Source organism: Ambystoma mexicanum, chromosome 2q, assembly GCF_040938575.1.
Source record: "Ambystoma mexicanum isolate Mex_15411 chromosome 2q, UKY_AmexF1_1, whole genome shotgun sequence".
In the NCBI taxonomy this organism is placed as follows: Eukaryota; Metazoa; Chordata; class Amphibia; order Caudata; family Ambystomatidae; genus Ambystoma; species Ambystoma mexicanum.
The window spans coordinates 1,373,813,905-1,373,830,753 of NC_090924.1; positions in this window are offsets into that span (position 1 = coordinate 1,373,813,905).

Sequence of the window (16,849 nt, forward strand, 5' to 3'; positions counted from 1 at the left end):
CACTGACATCCACACAACAACAATCCCCACGGACCCTGGCATGACTCCTGTGTTTGTGAAGCAATATCGCTTGCCTCTCGCATCAATGGAGTCCCTTACTGAAATAATTAAGAACCTTGAGTCCCGGGGAATAATCCGTCCAGTCCACAGCACCTTCAATAATCCAGTACTGGGAATATTGAAGCCAAATGGCCAGTGGAGACTCTGCGCCGACCTCAGGGAGCTCAACAAACGGGTCCATACTTCCCGATGGCCTCTTCCCTACATTGACCAAGGGCTGGCCCAGATTCAGGGGTCACAGGTATTCACTGCAATAGACCTGACCAATGGATACTGGACCGTGCCTGTCAGCAGGGAGGACCAATACAAACTGGCTTTTACCTTTGGGGGCCAGCAGTATACATGGACCCGGACTCCCTTCGGATACCTCAACTCCGGCAATGAATTCAACATTTTCCTACATAAGGCCATGCCCGACCTGGGTGCGAGGGGTAACCTGGCTTATGTAGATGATGTCCTCATCAAAAGTTCATCTGTGGAGGAACACATAGCGGAGATCCGTTATGTTCTGACGCAGTTGAGGGCCGCCGGAGCAAAACTTTCCTTTCAGAAAGCACAGTGGTGTAGAACCCGTGTTAATTTCTTGGGGCATGAGATTACTCCTCAGGGTCTCTGTCCCCAGGAAAAGAAAGTGGAAGCACTTTAGAAACTGAAAGACCCCACAACTCTGCGGGAACTAAGGAGCCTCCTTGGACTGACTAATTACAGCAGAAAGTTCATTGAGGGCTACGCAGAGATCACCAGACCCCTGATTCATCTCCTGAAGGGGGGGGTCAAGTGGGAATGGGGTCCAGAACAAGCCGAGGCGGTAAAACAACTCAAAAGAAGCCTCTCACAAGCGCCTTGCCTAGCTTACCCTGTCAGAAACAAGGAGTTCTTCCTGGAGACGGGGTTCTCTGATACGTGCTTGATGGCAGTATTATACCAAAAGCATGACAAGGTCAATAAAGTAATCTCCTATGCGAGCAAAACTTTATCCTCTGTGGAGGAAAAATTCAACGATTGTGAGAAGGCACTCCTGGCAACGGTGTGGGCATTGAAGAATTACCGCCCGTTTATCCAGGGGGAACACATCATAGTGGAGACTCCACACCAGCCTCTGCAATATCTCCAAAGTGATAGAATCCGGGCCGAAAATGTGAGTAATTCCCGAATTACTTCCTGGATTCTGTCAATGCAAGGCTTTCCTGTGGAGGTCAGATATGGCCAAAACAAGAAGAGTCCCCTCGCGCAAGGTCTGGCTGACTTGCATGATTGTGCCAGAGAAAACTGTCTCGAGGACGAAAGTCTGAAAATCAAGGACAACATGGAGGCATACCTTAATTCCCCACACAAAGTCTTTGAAGAAGACAAGTGTGAGGGAATGCCCACTGTGTATGTGGATGGATGCTCTTACCATGTTGACAACAACGGGGAGAAAGAACTGGTGGCCGGCGTAGGGAGTGCATGGGTGAATGAGTCCCCAGAACCCTCCGCTGGATACAAAATTGGTCCCCGAAGTAGTCAGGTGGCAGAATTGATGGCTGTGCATCAGGCCATCCTCACTGCTGTCCAGCATCAACTCCACGAACTGGTCATAATCACAGATTCGGATTATGTACGGAACGGGTTCGTGGAGCACCTGGTTAATTGGAAAACCAGAGGCATGTTATGTGCTAACAACAAACCCTTGAAACATGGGAAGTTGATCCAAAACATTGATGATCTGGTCACATCGAATGGGATGACCATCTACTGGAAAAAGATCAAGGGTCATTCCAAAGTAGAGGGACCAGACAAAACTGGAAATGACTTAGCTGATCAGCTGGCCAAAACCGGGGCCATCCAAGGGGATCTAATTGAGATTGAGTCCCTGTTGGGGGAAATCCAGGTCACTGCTATCACTATGTCCCAGACAAATGCTCACAACGACCTTTCAATTGCACAATGGAGTAAGGAGACCCCTGATGATGATTTGATTACTGCTCAGAAGGGGGATCCAATTATTGGTAAATTTTACCAGCACCTTGAGGACCCTGAGAACTTTCCCCTGATGGATACCGATTACATTGGGAAAGAGGACCTAAGAGTGTTGATGAAATGTCCAAAAATGTTCCGGATCCAAGACGGTTTGCTGGTAAGGAAATCCAAAGCTGGCCACGATCAGTGGGTGGTTCCTACCTCATTCCGAAGCCTGATGTTAAGTCACGCCCATGATGCGGCCACCGCCGGTCATAGGGGGTTTCACACAACATTGGAAATCTTAAGAGAGGTTGCATACTGGCCACACATGGGTCAGGACCTCGACCAATACTTGAAGGGGTGTCTTGTGTGTGCACAATTTCAGCCATCATCCCTCACGCACTGTGCGCCTCTCCAAAAGAGGGGGATGACACTGCCATGGTCAGATTTACAAATCGACTTTGTAGGCCCTGTGATTCGCTCGGCTAGGGGGAATAAGTACATGTTGACTGTGACATGCTTGTTTACCAAGTGGGTGGAATGTCTCCCAGCCCCAAATTGCAAGGCAGAAACTGCAGCTGCCTTGATGATTAACCACATCTTTTCCCGTTTTGGTCTACCTCAAAGGATTGAGTCAGACAGAGGTAGCCACTTCACCAGTGAAGTAATGACAAAGATGTGGGAGATACTGGGGGTCAAAAGGAAGTTGCATATTGCTTATCGGCCAGCTTCTTCTGGGGCAGAAGAGAGATATAACCGGACAATTGTGAGCATATTAAAGAAGTTTGTGGCAGATTCTGGGCCAAGTTGGGATATCCGATTACCTCTGGTCCTAATGGCCATCAGATCTACCCCTTCATCTGCAACCAAAATGTCACCATTTGAGTTGATGACTGGGCGCAAGATGGTGCTTCCTCAGCATTTGCTCTACAGGACCCAAGAGCAGACACTGATAAATGCCTCCACTACTCATGAGTATGTAGAGAATTTAAGGAAACACCTCCAACATGCTTTTGCTTATGCTCAGCGGAATCTAGAAAGATCAGCTGATAGCATGAAGACCCATTATGACCTGAAAACTTCCAGGAAGGAATATCAGGTGGGAGACCGGGTCTATCTATACAACTTCCAAAGGAACCAGGCCAAGCAGCGCAAATCTTTGCCTACATGGAAGGGACCCTTTGAGATCGTCGATAAGATCTCCCCTGTGGCCTACAAGATCCGCATCCCCAAAGGCGGTTCGGCAGAGGGGGAAGACAAGTGGGTCCACATAAATCAGTTGAAATGTTGCCATCCCAGGCACACTCTGCAACAACTGGAGGAATCCTCTGGAATCCTAGCGGGTACTGTATCAGACTAATTCAGTTCCAATCATAAAACATACCACATCTAGTCTCTAACATACTGTGATTTGTATGAAACTGTCTCTTAGTTATACTGTTTTTTTTTCAAAATAAGAATGTAATGTTTCGTTATGATGAAATGCATATGCTGCCCCACTATCTCAACAGTGGTGGAAAAACGTCTATGAGTAGGTATTGCCGCTCTTCCTTTGTCGTCCTAGGAGAAAGAAAACCTGAAGACGGGCCAAGGAGGACGATCCGGAGACCGGGAACGAAGATCCGATGGGCCCAGTGGACCGCCCAATACTCCCATCAGGACTGGCGAGGAGAACCGATCGATCAGTACCGGATGGAGAAGAAGATGCTGAACTGTGCCATCTACAGAAGAGGAAGAAGATTATGCGGACAGACCGGTGCGTGTGTCAAAACCCTTGGGCACGCGACTCCCCATCGACTCAAATTCAAAGTGCAGTCGCGTGGGGGGGCTTGTTGGGTGTCCTGACCCACGTTTAAGCTATCATGCCACAACATTTGGTGCTGTGGGCTTAGAAAATTCAAGATGGCAGAAAACCCACATGTGCGCCGAAATCCAGGAAAGCTGCGCAGTTTGTGCGCACACCAAAATGGTTGCCTCACTTGTCACCCACCAGTGCGAGAATGAAAGGCCGGGTTGCCATGAGGGAAATGGGTTGCCAAAGGAAAAACAGTAGCGCCGGTTAGCTTCAAAGCGCTTTAAAATCACCATTGGACTACCCGCACAGTAGTCTGAAACCATTGGGAATGGCAATGCTGATTGCCAAATTCAACCTAGAATTGTTGGGAATTCATTTTCTTAAATCCCAAAAATGGGTGCAGTACCAGTACTCACCACTATCCAAAAGCCGGCAGTTTAAAACCACCCTGTGTTTCTCTGAAGGCAGGCTCAAACTGTCTATTTTAAACATTGCAACACATCTAAAAACTCACTGGACACCAGCAGACATTTGGTAGAATGGAGTGTTGTGTGCCTACAAAATCTGGGAAATGAAGAGCCCAAAACAATGCTTATAACAAAACTGCTATGGAGTCAGCAGTTTAAGTTGCACTGGATTTAAAGACACTAAAATCGAAATGTTTAGATTAAATGAGTGACCTATGTTTGGTGTCACATGCCTTTGCAATTGTTTAAATGTCATAGTTTAAACTTAGAATCAGCATTCTAGCTGCATGTGTAAAATTGCAAGTTAATTTAAAAAGCAACAAAAAACATGACAGTTAGCTGAAAGTCTGGCTTAAGGAACTTGATTCTGCTTGACAGCTACCCCCATCAGGAGTGAAACTTGAGTCACAACTGTGTTCCCAGGCCCATCTGCCTTTTTGCTGGCCACACTAAGGATATGCCATCTATCTGATAATTGAATTACCTGTGCTCTACAGGAGCTCTGAACAAAGCCTGTCTTGACTCAGGCAAAGGTTTTATTACAGCGGTCGTAAAATGTAGCTTCCTCTGGGCAGAAGCTGGGAGGGGCACTGCCTGTGAGAGCAAGCTGGCTTGGCAGAACTGGATAAACCAGTATTTCTACCTTGTGCTGAGAGGAAACCACACCCCTTTGGAGCCAGAACATAACTTTAAAAAGATGGATCATTCATAGAGCGGACATGTGAAAATTTTATAAATGATACCATAATTCTTGTGATTTTTCTGCCCACAGTTTAAGAGGTTTTTAGAACCGGTGGTATGTTCAGGGGGGTTTTAGCGGAAAAGTGGATATTACTCTAAATGTATGCATGTTAAAAATATGAAACTTCATCAGTTAATGTCCATACTCCCTGCGCACATGTATGTAAAGTTGGGTCAATGTCAGAAATTGAAAAATCAGTTAAAAAGTCAATTATCTGCCATTTCTGAATGCAAGCTCTTAGAAACAGCAGATTTGGACAGAGACATGGCTAAATTCAGCCACACCATGTATATGTAATTTCAAACAACTGTGTAACTGTGAAATATGGATTTTGATCATATATAGATTTGGGTGCACAGATGACAGGAGGAGTGGACTTTCTGCAGGCTGTAAAATGACATCACTCTGACACAACCTAGCTCCCCCAATCAAGTGAGAAATGGAAGTTTGACCAATTAGAAGCTGAGAGAGAGGTAGGGTCAGTGATGCTAGAACACACCCACATTCTAAACACATAAAAGCAGACAGACAGGACAGATAGGGACCTTCAATTCCATCTGCCGCTGGAAGCTCTGCCGGAAAAATCCATACTTACCTCCATCAAACTTCAAAGAGCCAACACTTAGACTCCAAGATAAACAGAGACTTCAGAACCTTAACCAGAAAGGCCACTGCCAGCAAGAGTATTTGTCAGCAGGCCTAAAAATCTTTTTGCAACTGAACTCTTCAGACAGCCGGCTGACGCCGTCTGAATTTTGCCAAGAACTTTTGCAAGAACCCGGTGACAGAAATATCCAAAGAGAAGGCAGGACCCGACCCAGAGAACCGGTGCCTAGCAGAGACCAGGCCATTGTATCCAGAGTGCTGACCCCGATGCTGTGAGCAGTTCCAGAGACCAGACGCTGTGCCCAGAGACCGTCCGAAGTCCAGACCTGTTGACCAGATCGTGACAAAGCCGCCCTCCTGTTTAAAATCTCTTGTGAGTACCGCCAAACTGTACCAAACCAAAGCTCTTAGTTTAAATTCATCTAATTCAATCTATTTAACCTAAGTAGAACTGCCTGATAGCTCCAAATCTGTCACTTGTCATTTTCTAGTTGCAAGCTGCACTTGTCTTTTTGAGCTTTTAAAATTTCAAATCTGAAAAACGACCTTTATTCAATCGCTCATATCTCCGCAACCGTTTGTGCGAGAGACTTGCAGTAACTTTCATCTGAAAGTTGAGAATCTAAGCTTTTAATCGCACTAAGAACCGCATTCCTACCCCCTATAGTTTTACCGCAATCGCGGAACACGCATCCGCGAATTTTACCGCGATTTGCAAATTTCTCCTCGTGTAAAAACAGCTGCTGCTTGCCTTCCATCTGCCAGAAATTCGTTTAACCTGCTAATCATTCCTGAATCATTGCAAGAGTGAGCCTGAGCTAATATTAACTAGATACCACTCACCCTGAACCTCTAGAGGGAATCAAAAGCATTTTAGCATATTTTTTAATTCATTGCCAGCACATATCAAAGCAATTTGGGCCTGTGTTTTCAAACTTCTGTAGTCTAAGCTTGCTGGGGTGAACTGAATCACATTTGATTGCATTTCTGAGAACTGTGTGTTTTCCTTCCATTTCCTTGCCTTGCATCAAGGGGGGGAGGGGATTGCCAGAGAAAAGGGATTACATTGTTTTGTTGAAATCATATTGAGTATTTTCTATACTGCATTTCATTCATTCAACCTTGCATTTCCTTGAACCCTATAAAGCATTCTCTACCACATTATTCTTTTGTTCCTATTCACCTGTGTGCTATCTTATCCATTTCATGTCAACTCCTTAGTGATTATCAAGAAGTGTGCTAGTGCCAGATTCTCCGTTGTTAATCTTTATCATATCAGATTAAGTATGATATTCAATTATTAATGTATTATAAAGTGTGATCTATATATCTATTGTTTAAATTATCAAATAAACCTTTTAACTTGCAAAACAGAACTACTTCTTGGCTCAGTGGGGTCAGGGGGATTCCAAGAGAGGGGTGTTATATAGGGGTAGTCATCCAGAACGCATGAACTGGACATAAAGATAAATCAATAAGGGTTTTCATTCAGTATTATAGACTAGGCGTTGACTTAGCTGTAGTGTTGAATTGAATCCTCTTACAGTCATGGTGTGAGCATAGGAAAATGTGTGTGGCTTACATAGGAAAATGTGTGTGGATAAGCCCCACACATTTTCCTGATGTTGGTCTACCATCATTCCATTTAATTAAACATTTCGAAAAACCCATCTGAATTCTGCACAGGGGGCTTTATTGGACATGAGAAAACCCTCTTCAATCATCTGGTTGCATAGCTCTTGGATCCTGTGTCTCAGTTCTTTAGAGGGATCTGAGCTGATCCGACTGTAGTGGTCTACGTTGCCTACTAGTACTTTTAGTCCTAGTATTCCCTCTGTTCAGAAAAAATGGCTGGTAGTTCTCAGGAGTGAATTCTCAAAAGCAACGGTCTCAGGTAGCAACTCTGAGTTGCAGAGTGCAAACGTGGACTTTGGTCTAAAATCCGTGTTAAATTATTCGTCGTCTACTTGAATTGCATTGTAGGAAAAAGCCCTCAGTCTGATGCTGCAAAAGAAACTTTTAATTAAACTTCTGTCTGCATCAAAGCTGTATCCAGGACTTGAATGTCAATTTCAGTTAAAGGGGCACTAGATACAGCACTTTCCTCCTGGTGTTGAAAGTGTGCCTTGTTGCTGGTAGTCGTTCATGCATGGAGTGCTTAAGTGGCACCAACATCTTCAGGTATCTATATTGGGGACAAGAGGAGCTCCAAAAATAGGAATCAGTCTCCATCTTTCGGCCAACATCGAATTTGTGATTTCTTTTCCCGACATTGGGTGTTCCGCCTGATCGATGACACAATAGGGTTTGGTTATTTTGGGGGCCAAGGATAATAAAAAGAGCTCCCCTGATACAGATACCAGCAGTGTGGTGGGCAGGCCCGATTTTGAGACGGACTTGATAAAGCTATGCTTGCACTGTAAACACAATGGTATTTGGGGTATGTGAGCATCGAAAGTTAGCCAACAGCGCTCTAGTACAGTCTTGGGGGTTTTCAAAGCCCTATGCTCCTATCTGTTGTGGCATCTTTTAATTGGTCTCGTCGTTTGTTGTTTGTTACCTTTTTGCCTTTAAGGGTTCAACTGCCAAAACCGGTCAAGAGGCCCCTGGCAATGTAATAACCGCTCTATACCATGGTGCATTTAGCTTAAATGTTTTGTTCGTCTCTGGCAAGATCCACGTCGCCATGATCATGTTTTGGGGGAAACCGGTTTCTTTTGTTTTGGTCTGTAGTCCTAGAGCCCCTACGAAAAATAAATATCTTGAAATTGCCCAATAATTGGATTCATTGCACATGACATAATGATGAAAGTGGCTCTCTGTTGACCCTTGTGAGCAGCTGAAAGTTTAGTTAATTTCTGGAGATCAACATCTATAGTCCACCTTGCATGACAATACAAGTCTAGGGGAGCAGATTCCACTCCTACAGAGTTGGAAAATGACTTGATCACCGGAGAAATTGCGAGCATCGATGCTTTCCCTCTGGTGACACCGTACGGATGAAGGTGGCAGCAGATGACTGGGCTGATTACGGGGACCAGGGAACAGTCTGGATTTTAACTCCTGCTCCTGGTTTGTGAGCCAGCCTGATTAAGCGGAGGCACTCCACTGATCGGTGCTGGAGTGTGGAAGGTGATAGGACCCCTTCTGATAGGCCAGGTTAATGGTTGGAACCAGGGTGCATAAATAGGGGCAGCATAACACAAGGACTTGCTATCCAAGGGCCCAACATAGCTGGAGCTGAAAATCTGACAAACCAGCCAAGGTATTGAAAGCCATTCAGGAGACTAGGGAATCGGTCCAAGGAAAAGTCAGCGCCATTATCAGATCCTGGGGACAATTGGATCCTCATTTTTCAAGAAGGTTTAAAATCTGCAACCTAAATTCCAGTGACTGACACCCTCTGGAATTTTACTTTAAGGTCTCCTTAATCTGGGAACTATTGATTTTCGACTACTAAAGAACAATACTATTGAAAGTCTATAAGCAAATAAAGAACCCCAAGATACTCTCCTGATGAGCCCCATGGAACTAAGAGGGTGAAACACGTGTAGAGAATCAAGATTGATGAGCAGGAATTAAACTATGTTTGCTAAAACAATTCATGTGTAGATTGACTACTTTGGGTCTCACCTTGAGGATAAAGATACCACAGCAAAGATATCACATATAAGGAGCAGTTATCTACTATTGAATAAAATTAATATATATCAGTATGGCGCAATCAGGATAATACCAATTATAAGAAACCTCAGCACCATTAATGTTGATAAATTATGTCATAAGCTAGTGAAGTGGAATGGCGGGTATCATATTTTGAGGACATAATCTGAAAATTGAAGACACAGGATCAGGGTCATCAAAGAAAGGGGATAGGTTGTTGTAGGACGGTCCATATGGAACAAATCTCTATATAATAGGCCTCCCGGAACATGCAGTGCGCACTCCATGGAACAGTGTTCTAAAACTCTTGTGGGACTAGTCAGCGGGCACATTGCTCTAGCAGGCAAGCATGGCAGATGAACTTGAGAAGTGTTGACCACACTAATTTCACTGGATGCGCTTGCTTTGTCTAGATTCCTAAAATACATCCCAATGAGGATACCCAGTGATGCCGAAACAGGTCTTTAGTTCAGGGACGTCATTTCACCAAAATGCCAGGGGTAGCGGAAGTGACATCACACGACCCTTGACCCCTGATGACATCACAGAAAGTGATGTCATTTGAACCCACCCTGAAGTCATATCGCGGCAAGCTATGGAACATGACCTTTCACCTGTTGACAAAACAGGAAGTGGCATCACATAGCATTGTATATTACAAAAAATATGGTTACGATATCAGTATAATGTGATTTACATTTCATACAAGAATGGATCGCCATATGTATCGTTAAGACCAGTGTGTATAGGCCCATTTTGCCAAATTACTGTGAGTGCAAGCAGACGTCCATGACCAAATGATGATGTGTATTATTTAGCAATTACGCTTAAGCGCTTTATACAGAACAAATATGCACCCAATATCACCCAACCTGTGTTGGTACTCATTTATCAACCTCAGAAGGATGACAGACTGAGTTGAAGCGTTTAAGAACAGACTAAATCAGTGACTCACCCCCTGAAGTGTGCCTGAAATAAACGTTTAACGAGTCTAGCAATTATTGTATAGAATTCCAGAAAGACACATTGTTTGGTATTCCTATTCTTTCATATTTAGGGTCGGTGCTGAAAGTGTTAAGACTCGTGCCACTCCTGTTCTTATTTTTTTAAGGGTCCTGTACAAGAAAGCTAGCCACCCCAGACGTAAAGGGCCACATGGTGCTGGCCACAGCCCGGGAGCTTGCATTCCAAAAAAAACCTTTTTTTTTTAAAACATTTATTTTAGAGGTCTCAAATGACGTCCCTGCTTTAGTTTCCAGAGGTGCCGTGCAAAAGTGATGTCACACAACTTTAGGGGTGGGACAAAGTCTGATTTGTAGGCGTTTTCTCTCCTTCTGTAATCACATGGCTGGCAGAAACACAATGGGTAAGAAAGCGTTTGCAAAAATTGGATCCTAGATACTCAGCCTTTGATATTGCAGGATCCTCCATCAAGACCAGTCTCTGGGTTAAGACCCTGGGAGTCTATCTTTTCTTTTTAATAACACATTTTATTGTTTGTTTTTAATCACATTTTATAACAACAAACATTACAATGGGGTCAACGGACCCTTAACAACTAATCGTTCACACCTTTGAATTGGGTCTCGGGAGCAACACCATCGTTCATATAGGGATCTTCCAGGTCATATCCTACATCGCTTAAATCAAGTTATGTACATGCGGTCACCTGATTCACTGCATAGCTTCCCATTTCTGCCATATCTTTTCCACCTTATTTGGGCAGCCTCTGCCTGCATATACTCTGCGTTCCATCATAACGCACATGTCCACATCCGCAACCCACTGTTCGTATTGCGGGGGTGATGCTGAACCCCACAGTCTCGCAATGTTCCTTTTGATTAGTGCCGTGGCTGTGGACAGAAACAGTTTTTCGTATCTGGACAGGTCTTCTTCAACCTCCATCCCGAGTAGCAGTACTTTCGGATCTTTGTGAATCTCTTTCCCCATTACTCGTGCGAGTTCATCGCAGCATTGTTGCCAGTATTGTTGGATCCAATCACATCTCCATAATATAAAGAAGGTGCCCTCCTCTTTTTGACATCGTAGGCAGAGCGGGTCGGTAGCCCTTCCCCATCTATGGAGTGCAACCCTAGGGTAATATACTCTATGCAGGATTTTGAATTGTATGAGTCGGAGTCTGGCGGAAATCACTACCTCGCGTGGGTACATTAGGCTAATCATCCAGTCCTCTGGTTGGATGGCACCAACATACCGTTCCCACCTTGTTTTAAGACTCATCAATTCAGTGGTGGCAAAGGATGTTATAACAGCATACATAGTGGATGTTATTTTGGTGTTGATTCTTTCTTGGACTATGTTTCTTTCAAGGGGAGTGCTTTCGGGCATGTCTGAGAGGCCTGCGAGGTGGGGTCTTAGTGCGTGTCGCATTTGTGTGTAGTGTTAGTGTTCCGTGTGTGCGAGGTGGAAGCGGGTAATTAGGTGCTCGAAGGGTGCCAGCCCGCCGTCAACAATTACGTCACCAACCGTGGTGATTCCCTGGTTTATCCACTGGTGCCATCCCGGGAGTTTGTTCAGTTCAGGAAGATTCTTATTTCCCCATAATAGTTGTAAGGGGGTGATTTTCGCATCCCAGCCTATGTATTTGTGTGTCTCCTCCCAGATTCGTGAGATGTGGGACCGCATGGTTTGGGGATTCCTGGGGTTCGTTGCCCGGTAGAGACATTCGAGGTGGGCACTGCCTGGGTCCCCAGCACTCGCCACCCTGTTGTGCGGCAGTGATGTATCGCCATGTAACATATCATTGACTGTGGCCATTTTACTGGCCCAGTAGTAAGATTGTAGGCGCGGGAGGCCGATCCCCCCTTCCCACACCGAGCGTTGGAGGATGCTCAGTGCAATGCTAGGGTGTCCATTGCACCATAGCAGTTTCCTCAACACGCGGTCGATTCTCTGGAACTCTCCCTTCGGAATGTATAATGGGGCGTTCTGTAGTATATACAGGTAACAGGGAAGTGCCATCATTTTAAACAATGCGGCCCTGCCTAGTAGAGTTAGTGGAAGGGAGACCCAATGGCGGACATCTTCTGTAAATCCTATCGTTATTGGATGGAGGTTCTTGGTTACATATTCTTTTAAGTCGTTGGTGACCTGCACTCCAAGATACCGAAACTGATCCGTCACAATTTTGTATGGGCAATCTGGTGGGGCTCTAAAATTGTGTTTATCAATTGAAAATAGTGTCGATTTGGACCAGTTTACTCGTAGCCCGCTAAATGACCCATATCTTTCAAGTAATTCCGTTATTACGGGGCATGCGGTGTGTGAGTCTTTTACGTAGAGAAGTAGGTCATCTGCATATAGGGAAACTTTGTCTTCCCAGTCGCTTTCCAATTGAAAACCTGTCCAAGACGTAGATGTACGCAACAATATCGCCAGGGGTTCAATGGCCAGCGCGAAGATCATTGCAGACAGAGGGCACCCTTGTCTAGTCCCCTTTCCCAGCGTGAAGGGATTCGAGGGCCACCCATTGACTCGCATTTCTGCCTCCGGGGACTCATAATAGCTGAACCCAACTTATGAATTGGGGCCCGAAGCCCATCCGTTGCATCACCACCCATATAGCATCCCAGTACACAGAATCAAAGGCTTTTTCAAAATATATTATGACCATGTTTAAAGCTGAATTCGACTGTTTAGTAAATATGACATGTGAGTTGGTTAAGCGTGCAGTGGTGTGGAGAGTGTGGTCAAGTTTAAAAAAAAAAAAAATCTAAAAATAGATTTTCCTGTTAAGGGATTTATTGTCTGGACATCTCCAGTCAAGTAATTGTGGAAGGGTGCTCTGGCACCAATTTGTATTCAGTTGCTATTGTTGGTCCTGGCATTCCTGCCTAGGATTCGTGTTCATCACCTGGAGAATGGTGGATTGATGTAGGCTGGTGTTGTCTGTGGATTATGGTTCGGATTGTAGTATGGTTGAGGGCTGGATCCCCAAGTATGATGTCTGTGGTGGGCCGCTTCAGACTAGTAGTGTGTTTAAGTTTGGTTTCTGGTTACCTTTGCAGCTAGATGGAGTTTGTGGTGTGGATGGTTGGTTTTTGCCTTCATTGTGGTGGTTGGTTAGGAAAAGTTTTGAGATCGCCAAGGTGCACCGAGTCGTGGGTGAAATTCAAAGGGTCTTTAATATGCTGACACAAAACGTTAAGTTACATAAGAGGTTAAGTGATTAGGTAGGAAAGGCATCCCCCGGTCCCCTGTTCCTTTAGCCCCAGGTCCCAACTGAATGTTTTAGAACCTTGCAGTACGCTCAGCTGATAACATTCCATCCAAACATTCTCACAATAACATGAGCATACAATCACATTGGGAATTGACATACAAACCACCTTAAGCATTAGACTTAAAACTTAACACAATGCTAAGGGGCCTTGGAGGGCGGGAGCTCTCTCAAGTACTGAGTGTAGCCTGTGTATGTTCATACGGATGGATCTTTGCGGCATAAATCCGCATTGATCGGGGTGTATCAGTAATGTTATTACCTGCTGCAGTCTGTTGGCAAGTACCTTTGCGAGAATTTTGGTCTCAGTATTAATAAGGGAGATGGGCCTGTATGAACCACAGCGGTCTGGTGGTTTGTCCGCTTTCGGAATCGCCACTATCGTGGCTCGCCGGAGGTCTGGGGGGAGAGCACCTCGGGATTTGGCGTGTTGGAACATTCGCAACAGGTGCGGGGCTATTACATTCGTCCCCACTTTTCGCCATGCTCCTATCGGGAAGCCGTTCGGGCCTGGCGTTTTCCCAGTTTGAAGCTGGGACATTGCTGTTACCAGCTCCTCTTCTGTGATATCCTTCTCTAACAGGGTTTGTTGTGTTTGGGTGAGGGTGGGAAGGGTGATTTCATTCAGTATGTCAGTGTTTGCAGGTGTTTCGGGAGATCTGTATAATTCAGCATAGTAGGAGGCAAAGCTTTCAGCTATGTCTTTATCATTCATTAATTCTTCTGAGTTTTCTGTTACGATCGCTCTAATTTGGCGATTGCCCTCGTCTCTTTTTTCCAGCGATGCCAGTATTTTGCCTGCTTTATCTCCTGTTTCGTATATCCTAGCTCGCATTGTTCGATGAGCTTGCTTGGCACAATTTAGGGCCACGTTCTGGAGGCGTTTATGGGCTAGGGTTAACTGGCGGCGAGTGCTGGGCTGGTCGAGAGCTAGGTGGTCTGACTTGGCTTGCGTGACTAATTGCTCGGCCTCGAGGAGTTCCTTTTGGTGTTCTTTCCTATGTGCAGCGGTCCAGGAGATGACCTCGCCGTGCAGCACTGGTTTAAGGGGCTCCCATATTATGGTTGGATCGTCAACGGAACCAACATTCGTTTCAAAATACGTTGTGGTAGCCGTTTGCATCTGTTCTAGGAGTTCTGGGAAACCCAGGTAGTAATTATTCAAACGCCATGTGGGTGGAGGTCGTGGTCTGGTTGAGCGCAGTTCAATGAGCAGGGGGGGGGGGGAGTGATCTTATATGCCTCGGGGTAGTAAAGTTGCGTTTATGACCCTATGCATGTTTGGTGCAGGAAGAAAGAAGTAATCCAAGCATGATAGTGAGGCGTGTGCCCCAGAGTGGAATGAGTATTCCCTTGTGTCAGGATGAAGGTCCCTCCACATGTCATGTAGGCCTAACACCGCGGCGAAGGTGGCGAGTCTGGTGCGGTTGGCCGGGTTCCTCCCTCTCAAGTGTGTGCGGTCCGTTTCTATATCCATGACTTCATTGAAGTCCCCGCCAGTGACCAGCAGGTCAGATTCATCCTCCGTGATTATAGACGCGATATCAGCTATGAGTGCTGGTAGAAGCGCCGGTGGCGCGTAAACCGCCAGCATTGCTATGGTCCGATTCCACAGCTCTCCTGTAATATATACATACTTCCCATTAGGGTCCTGTCTGACTTTAAGGGTAAAGGGTAACCTTTTGTGTACCAGTATGAGGACGCCACGGGAGCCCATGGTATAGCCTGTGTGTACCGCCAGACTGTAGTTAGTGCGTTTGAAAAGGTTACATGTGGTGCCTGCATGACCAGTCGTCTCTTGATTCCTCCACCCAGGCCATTAACATTCCAAGTCAGGAACTTGAGGGTCCTGACTTCATTACTGTTAGGTGACATTGGTCTGTGTATTCGGGGCCTTAAGTGCGCTGTCACACATTGAGCGTGGATGTAGTGGTGTTCGTTTTGTGGTGTGTGGGACCCTCTCATGGTGTGTGGGTGTACTCTCCAGGACCCTTGTGGTGGTGAACATAACAATAAACTGTCCCATCCCCCTCCCCATACTCCTCCCAACTAGAAGTACCTGTCGCCTAAATTTCACACAACAACCAAGGCTGGTCCTAGTGGCCAGCGATTAAACAATTAACTATTTATAGGGGGGCCCACCTTTGCCGCGGCCGTCCTATTGCTCCAATCTTGACGTGTGTATGCTGTCGCACTGTCATTGTTCGGTAGATGCTATCCATGGTCACCCCATTCCCTCAGCATGGGGGTCTTCAGGTGGTTGTTGTGGTGGCTGTGGGTTCCGGTCCCGGCGGACCCGGGATTTCCACCGCCTATTGTTGCTCGGGGTGTTCCAGTCCCCCTCAATGTGTTGCTCTGCCCAATTCCGGGCCTGTTTCGGATCGTCGAAGTGAACTGTCGTCCCTTTGTAATATATTTTGAGCTGTGCTGGGAACAAGAGGCCGTATTTGACGTTCAGGGTTTGTAGTTGTTTCTTTAACTGATCAAAGGATTGTCTGGCCTTTTGGACTTCCCTTGTGTAGTCTTGAAAGAAAGCTATTTTTGCGCCGTTGTAAGTCAGTGTGCCCTTGACTCTTGCTCTCCGGAGTAACGCGTCACGATCTCTGTAATTGAGAAACTTGGCAATTACGGTGCGGGGAGGTGCACCCGTAATTGGTTTCCCGGAGGGGATGCGGTGTGCCCCTTCAATTGGGAAGGATTCAGAGAAGGCGTTGGCATCAAACATGTCCGTGAACCACTGTTCAAGGAAGGTTTCCATGTTTGCCCCTTCTGTGTTTTCGGGCAGGCCAAGAATCCTGACGACGTTGCGCCTTGATCTGCCCTCACTATCGTCCACTCGGTTGGTCAGTGGTTTAAGCAACGTTTTGACGCTGGCCAGTTGGTGTTGTAGGGTGCGCATTTCATCTTCGCTATTGGAGATGCGTTGTTTCGCTTCCCCTCTGCGAGATGTCAGCTTTTGTAGATCGTGGCGGAGGAGCGACACGTCCATGCTTATACCGTCTATTTTTTGCTCCATGGAGGCACGTGAGTCGGCTATCGCTGCCATGACATCTTTCAGCAATATTGCTGCTTCTGGGTTGGGGGCATCTGTGGTCGGTTCAGGCTCCTCTTGGTTTTGTGTGGTTGGTGTGGTATATTGATCCATTTTGTGTTGTACGGCGAGTTTTTTGGGTTTATCTTTGCCCATGATGGTCGCTGGTTCTGCCAGTTTCGGGGGTAAGCTCTTTTCCGCCGTGGCGTTGTGGGTCTCAGTTGTTTTTTGGATGGATTGATGGCACTGGGTGGTGGTGGGAGAAGCGTTTCCCCCAGGTTAGGCTGCCAGGTGCTAGGAGCGG